Source organism: Pseudophryne corroboree, chromosome 3 (genome assembly GCF_028390025.1).
Source record: "Pseudophryne corroboree isolate aPseCor3 chromosome 3, aPseCor3.hap2, whole genome shotgun sequence".
Taxonomy (NCBI): Eukaryota; Metazoa; Chordata; class Amphibia; order Anura; family Myobatrachidae; genus Pseudophryne; species Pseudophryne corroboree.
Window position 1 is genome coordinate 796,366,131 of NC_086446.1, and position 8,407 is coordinate 796,374,537.

Below are 8,407 nucleotides of genomic sequence, written 5' to 3' on the forward strand. Positions count from 1 at the left end.
GCCTGAGGGAGTTGTAATGGCCGACTCTGTCAACACCTTTAAGAATGGGTTGGATAAATTCCTCATGGATAAGGATATCCAGGGTTACGGGGCATAGTCACGCACTAGTTACTATAAAAACGGCAGCGGCTGACATCAGCATCAGTCATAATTTTAGACAAATCATCGTGCATAGGAGACCACAAATAGGTTGAACTTGATGGACAATTGTCTTTTCTCTGACGTCCTAGTGGATGCTGGGAACTCTGAGAGGACCATGGGGAATAGCGGCTCCGCAGGAGACTGGGCACAACTAAAGAAAGCTTTTAGGTCACCTGGTGTGCACTGGCTCCTCCCACTATGACCCCCCTCCAAGCCTCAGTTAGATTTTGTGCCCGGCCGAGGTTGGATGCACACTAGGGGCTCTCCTGAGCTTCTAAAAAGAAAGTATATAATTAGGTTTTTTATTTTACAGTGAGACCTGCTGGCAACAGGCTCACTGCAGCGAGGGAGAAGAAGCGAACCTACCTGCTTGCAGCTAGCTTGGGCTTCTTAGGCTACTGGACACCATTAGCTCCAGAGGGATCGACCGCATGGAACTGGCCTTGGTGTTCGGTCCCGGAGCCGCGCCGCCGTCCCCCTTACAGAGCCAGAAGCAAGAAGAGGTCCGGAAAATCGGCGGCAGAAGACATCAGTCTTCACCAAGGTAGCGCACAGCACTGCAGCTGTGCGCCATTGCTCCTCATACACACTTCACACTCCGGTCACTGAGGGTGCAGGGCGCTAGGGGGGGGGCGCCCTGAGCAGCAATAAAAACACCTTGGCTGGCAAAAATACCACAATATATAGCCCCAGAGGCTATATATGTGATAATTGCCAGAATCCATAAAAAAGCGGGAGAAAAGTCAGCGAAAAAGGGGCGGCGCTATCTCCTTCAGCACACTGGCGCCATTTCTCCCTCACAGCTCCGCTGGAAGGAAGCTCCCTGGCTCTCCCCTGCAGTCTACACTACAGAAAAGGGTAAAAAAGAGAGGGGGGGCACTAAAATAAGAATTTACTTACCGATCATTCTATTTCTCATAGTCCGTAGTGGATGCTGGGAACTCCGTAAGGACCATGGGGAATAGCGGCTCCGCAGGAGACTGGGCACAAATAGAAAGCTTTAGTACTACCTGGTGTGCACTGGCTCCTCCCCCTATGACCCTCCTCCAAGCCTCAGTTAGGATACTGTGCCCGGACGAGCGTACACAATAAGGAAGGATTTTGAATCCCGGGTAAGACTCATACCAGCCACACCAATCACACCGTATAACTTGTGATCTGAACCCAGTTAACAGTATGATAAAACAGAGGAGCCTCTAGAAAAGATGGCTCACTACAACAATAACCCGATTTAGTTAACAATAACTATGTACAAGTATTGCAGACAATCCGCACTTGGGATGGGCGCCCAGCATCCACTACGGACTATGAGAAATAGAATTATCGGTAAGTAAATTCTTATTTTCTCTGACGTCCTAGTGGATGCTGGGAACTTTGTATGGACCATGGGGATTATACCAAAGCTCCCAAACGGGCGGGAGAGTGCGGATGACTCTGCAGCACCGAATGAGAGAACTCCAGGTCCTCCTCAGCCAGGGTATCAAATTTGTAGAATTTACCAAACGTGTTTGCCCCTGACCAAGTAGCTGCTCGGCAAAGTTGTAAAGCCGAGACCCCTCGGGCGGCCGCCCAAGATGAGCCCACTTTCCGTGTGGAATGGGCTTTTACAGATTTTGGCTGTGGCAGGCCTGCCACAGAATGTGCAAGCTGAATTGTACTACAAATCCAACGAGCAATAGTCTGCTTAAAAGCAGGAGCACCCAGCTTGTTGGGTGCATACAGAATAAACAGCGAGTCAGATTTTCTGACTCCAGCCGTCCTGGAAACGTATATTTTCAGGGCCCTGACTACGTCCAGCAACTTGGAGTCCTCCAAGTCCCTAGTAGCCACAGGTACCACAATAGGCTGGTTCAGGTGAAACGCTGAAACCACCTTAGGGAGAAATTGAGGACGAGTCCTCAATTCTGCCCTATCCGTATGAAAAATTAGGTAAGGGCTTTTATAGGATAAAGCCGCCAATTCTGACACGCGCCTGGCTGAAGCCAGGGCCAATAGCATTACCACTTTCCATGTGAGATATTTTAAGTCCACAGTGGTGAGTGGTTCAAACCAATGTGATTTTAGGAACCCCAAAACCACATTGAGATCCCAAGGTGCCACTGGAGGCACAAAAGGAGGCTGTATATGCAGCACCCCTTTGACAAACGTCTGAACTTCAGGAACTGAAGCCAGTTCTTTTTGGAAGAAGATCGACAGGGCCGAAATTTGAACCTTAATGGACCCTAATTTTAGGCCCATAGACTGTCCTGTTTGCAGGAAATGCAGGAAACGACCCAGTTGAAATTCCTCTGTAGGGGCCTTCCTGGCCTCGCACCACGCAACATATTTACGCCAAATACGGTGATAATGCTGCACGGTTACATCCTTCCTGGCTTTGATCAGGGTAGGGATGACTTCATCCGGAATGCCTTTTTCCTTCAGGATCCGGCGTTCAACCGCCATGCCGTCAAACGCAGCCGCGGTAAGTCTTGGAACAGACAGGGTCCTTGCTGGAGCAGGTCCCTTCGTAGAGGTAGAGGCCACGGGTCCTCCGTGAGCATCTCTTGAAGTTCCGGGTACCAAGTCCTTCTTGGCCAATCCGGAGCCACGAGTATAGTCCTTACTCCTCTCCTTCTTATGATTCTCAGTACCTTGGGTATGAGAGGCAGAAGAGGGAACACATACACTGACTGGTACACCCACGGTGTTACCAGAGCGTCCACAGCTATTGCCTGAGGGTCCCGTGACCTGGCGCAATATCTGTCTAGTTTTTTGTTGAGGCGTGACGCCATCATGTCCACCTTTGGTTTTTCCCAACGGTTCACAATCATGTGGAAAACTTCTGGGTGAAGTCCCCACTCTCCCGGGTGGAGGTCGTGCCTGCTGAGGAAGTCTGCTTCCCAGTTGTCCACTCCCGGAATGAACACTGCTGACAGTGCTATCACATGATTTTCCGCCCAGCGAAGAATCCTTGCAACTTCTGTCATTGCCCTCCTGCTTCTTGTGCCGCCCTGTCTGTTTACGTGGGCGACTGCCGTGATGTTGTCCGACTGGATCAGCACCGGCTGACCTTGAAGCAGAGGTCTTGCTAGGCTTAGAGCATTGTAGATGGCCCTTAGCTCCAGGATATTTATGTGAAGTGATGTCTCCAGGCTTGACCACAAGCCCTGGAAATTTCTTCCCTGTGTGACTGCTCCCCAGCCTCTCAGGCTGGCATCCGTGGTCACCAGGACCCAGTCCTGAATGCCGAATCTGCGGCCCTCTAGAAGATGAGCACTCTGCAACCACCACAGAAGAGACACCCGTGTCCTTGGGGACAGGGTTATCCGCTGATGCATTTGAAGATGCGATCCGGACCATTTGTCCAGCAGATCCCACTGGAACGTTCTTGCGTGGAATCTGCCGAATGGAATCGCTTCGTAGGAAGCTACCATCTTTCCCAGGACTCTTGTGCATTGATGCACTGAGACTTGCCCTGGTTTCAGGAGGTTTCTGACTAGGTCGGATAACTCCCTGGCTTTTTCTTCCGGAAGGAACACCTTTTTCTGGACTGTGTCCAGAATCATCCCTAGGAACAGAAGACGTGTTGTCGGAATCAGCTGCGATTTTGGGATATTTAGAATCCAGCCGTACTGCCGTAGCACTACTTGAGATAGGGCTACTCCGACTACTAACTGTTCTCTGGATCTTGCTCTTATCAGGAGATCGTCCAAGTAAGGGATAATTAAAACGCCTTTTCTTCGAAGAAGAATCATCATTTCGGCCATTACCTTGGTAAAGACCCGAGGTGCCGTGGATAATCCAAACGGCAGCGTCTGAAACTGATAGTGACAGTTTTCTACCACAAACCTGAGGTACCCTTGATGAGAAGGGTAAATGGGGACATGGAGGTAGGCATCTTTGATGTCCAGAGACACCATATAGTCCCCCTCTTCCAGGTTCGCGATCACTGCCCTGAGTGACTCCATCTTGAATTTGAACCTCTGTATGTAAGTGTTCAAAGACTTCAGATTTAAAATTGGTCTCACCGAGCCGTCCGGCTTCGGTACTACAAACAGCGTGGAATAATACCCCTTCCCTTGTTGCAGGAGAGGTACCTTGATTATCACCTGCTGGGAATACAGCTTGTGAACTGCCTCCAATACTGCCTCCCTGTCGGAGGGAGACGTTGGTAAAGCAGACTTCAGGAACCGGCGAGGGGGAGACGTCTCGAACTCCAATTTGTACCCCTGAGATACTACTTGCAGGATCCAGGGGTCCACTTGCGAGTGAGCCCACTGCGCGCTGAAATTCTTGAGACGGGCCCCCACCGTGCCTGAGTCCGCTTGTAAGGCCCCAGCGTCATGCTGAGGACTTGGCAGAAGCGGGGGAGGGCTTTTGTTCCTGGGAAGTGGCTGTCTGTTGCAGTCTTTTTCCCCTTCCTCTGCCCCGGGGCAGAAAAGAGGAACCTTTTGCCCGCTTGCCCTTATGGGGACGAAAGGACTGAGCCGGATAAGACGGCGTCTTTTTATGTTGAGAGGCTACCTGGGGTAAAAATGTGGATTTCCCAGCAGTTGCCGTGGCCACCAGGTCCGATAGACCGACCCCAAATAACTCCTCCCCTTTATAAGGCAATATTTCCATATGCCGTTTAGAGTCCGCATCACCTGACCACTGTCGTGTCCATAATCCTCTTCTGGCAGAAATGGACAGCGCACTTACTCTTGAAGCCAGAGTGGAAATATCCCTCTGTGCATCTCGCATATATAGAAATGCTTCTTTTAAATGCTCTATAGTCAACAATATACTGTCCCTATCCAGGGTATCAATATTTTCAGTCAGGGAATCCGACCAAGCTACCCCAGCGCTGCACATCCAGGCTGAGGCGATTGCTGGTCGCAGTATAACACCAGTATGTGTGTATATACTTTTTAGGATATTTTCCAGTTTTCTGTCACCTGGTTCCTTGAGGGCGGCCGTATCTGGAGACGGTAACGCCACTTGTTTTGATAAGCGTGTGAGCGCTTTATCCACTCTAGGGGGTGTTTCCCAACGCGCCCTAACCTCTGGCGGGAAAGGGTATAATGCCAATAACTTTTTAGAAATTATCAGTTTTTTATCGGGGGAAACCCACGCTTCATCACACACCTCATTTAATTCATCTGATTCAGGAAAAACTACAGGTAGTTTTTTCAGACCCCACATAATACCCCTTTTTGTGGTACTTGCAGTATCAGAAATGTTTAACACCTCTCTCATTGCCGTGATCATGTAACGTGTGGCCCTACTGGAAGTCACGTTTGTCTCCTCACCGTCGACACTGGAGTCAGTATCCGTGTCGACGTCAGTATCCACCACCTGAGGTAACGGCCTTTTTAGAGCCCCTGATGGTTTCTGAGACGCCTGGACAGGGACTAGCTGATTAGTCGGCTGTCTCATGTCATCAACCGTCTTTTGTAAGGAGCTGACACTGTCACGTAAATCCTTCCATAAAGCCATCCACTCAGGTGTCGACTCCTTAGGGGGTGACATCTCTATTATAGGCAATTGCCCCGCCTCCACATCATTTTCCTCCTCATACATGTCGACACAAACGTACCGACACACAGCACACGCACAGGGAATGCTCTAATAGAGGACAGGACCCCACTAGCCCTTTGGGGAGACAGAGGGAGAGTATGCCAGCACACACCAGAGCGCTATATATAGATATAGGGACAACCTTATATAAGTGTTTCTCCCTTATAGCTGCTGTATTGTTAATATCCCGCCAATTTAGTGCCCCCCTCTCTTTTTTACCCTGTTTCTGTAGTGCAGGACTGCAGGGGAGAGTCAGGGAGACGTCCTTCCAGCGGAGCTGTGAGGGAAAATGGCGCCTGTGTGCTGAGGTGATAGGCTCCGCCCCCTTCTCGGCGGCCTTTCTCCCGCTTTTTGTGAAAATCTGGCAGGGGTTAAAATTCATCCATATAGCCCAGGAGCTATATGTGATGTATTTTTAGCCAGCCAAGGTGTTTCTATTGCTGCTCAGGGCGCCCCCCCCCCCCAGCGCCCTGCACCCTCAGTGACCGGAGTGTGAAGTGTGTTGAGAAGCAATGGCGCACAGCTGCAGTGCTGTGCGCTACCTTGTGGAAGACAGGATGTCTTCTGCCGCCGATTTGCCGGACTCTTCTTGCTTCTGGCTCTGTAAGGGGGCCGGCGGCGCGGCTCTGGGACCGAGCTCCAAGGCTGGGCCTGTGATCGGTCCCTCTGGAGCTAATGGTGTCCAGTAGCCAAGAAGCCCAATCCACTCTGCACGCAGGTGAGTTCGCTTCTTCTCCCCTTAGTCCCTCGATGCAGTGAGCCTGTTGCCAGCAGGTCTCACTGAAAATAAAAAACCTAAACTAAAACTTTCACTAAGAAGCTCAGGAGAGCCCCTAGTGTGCACCCTTCTCGTTCGGGCACAAAAATCTAACTGAGGCTTGGAGGAGGGTCATAGGGGGAGGAGCCAGTGCACACCAGGTAGTACTAAAGCTTTCTATTTGTGCCCAGTCTCCTGCGGAGCCGCTATTCCCCATGGTCCTTACGGAGTTCCCAGCATCCACTAGGACGTCAGAGAAATTTAGGCGCAGTATATATAACAGCAGCTATAGGGGACATAATTCAGTTAGTCCCTGTATTATATAGCGCTCTGGTGTGTGCTGGCATACTCTCACTCTGTCTCCCCAAAGGGCTTTTGTGGGTCCTGTCCTCTGTTAGAGCATTCCCTGTGTGTGTGCGGTGTGTCGGTACGGCTGTGTCGACATGTTTGATGAGGATAATGATGTGGAGGCGGAGCAGATGCCTATAGAAGGGATGTCACCCCCTGCGGGGCAGACACCTGAGTGGATGGACTTATGGAAGGAATTGCGTGCACGTGTCGACTCCTTACACAAAAAATTTGACGACATGCCAAATGCGGGACAGCCGGCTTCTCAGCTCGTGCCTGTCCAGGCGTCTCAAAGGCCATCGGGGGCTCTAAAACGCCCGCTACCTCAGATGGCAGACGCGGATGTCGACACGGATACTGACACCAGTGTCGACGACGATGAGTCTAGTCTAATGTCCACTAAGGCCATTCGTTGCATGATTGAAGCAATGAAAGAGGTGTTACAAATTTCTGATATAAACCCAGGTACCACTAAAAAGGGTATTATGTTTGGGGAGAAAAAACTACCCGTAGTTTTTCCTCCATCAGAAGAATTAAATGAAGTGTGTGAAGAAGCGTGGGCTTTCCCTGATAAAAGATTGATAATCTCTAAGAAGTTACTAATGGCGTTCCCTTTCCCGCCAGAGGATAGGTCACGTTGGGAGACACCCCCTAGGGTGGATAAAGCGCTCACACGTTTGTCTAAAAAGGTGGCACTACCGTCTCCGGATACGGCCGCCCTCAAGGAACCTGCTGATAGAAAGCAGGAGGCGATCCTGAAGTCTGTATATACACACTCAGGCATTATACTTAGACCAGCTATTGCGTCAGCATGGATGTGCAGTGCTGCCGCTGCGTGGTCAGATTCCCTGTCAGAAAAAATTGACACCCTAGACAGGGACACTATTCTGCTAACCATAGAGCATATAAAAGACTCAGTCTTATACATGAGAGATGCACAGAGGGAGATCTGCCGGCTGGCATCTAAAATAAGTGTATTGTCCATTTCTGCTAGGAGAGGCTTATGGACTCGCCAGTGGACAGGGGATGCAGATTCAAAAAGGCACATGGAAGTTTTTCCTTATAAGGGTGAGGAGTTATTTGGGGATGGTCTCTCGGACCTAGTTTCCACAGCAACTGCTGGGAAGTCAGCATTTTTACCCCATGTTCCCTCACAGCCTAAAAAGGCGCCGTTTTATCAGGTACAGTCCTTTCGGACTCAGAAAAACAGGCGTGGAAAAGGCGGGTCCTTTCTGTCCAGAGGCAGAGGTAGGGGAAAAAGGCTGCAACAAACAGCAGGTTCCCAGGAGCAAAAGTCCTCCCCCGCTTCTTCCAAGTCCGCCGCATGGCGGTGGGGCTCCACAGGCGGAGCCAGGTACAGGGGGGGGGGCCGCCTCAAAAATTTCAGCGATCAGTGGGCTCGCTCACAGGTGGATCCCTGGATCCTGCAAATAGTATCTCAAGGGTACAAACTGGAATTCGAGGCGTCTCCACCCCACCGGTTCCTAAAATCTGCCTTGCCGATTACTCCTTCAGACAGGGAGGCTGTGCTAGCGGCAATTCACAAGCTGTATTCCCAGCAGGTGATAATCAAGGTGCCCCTACTTTAACAAGGACGGGGTTACTATTCCACACTGTTTGTGG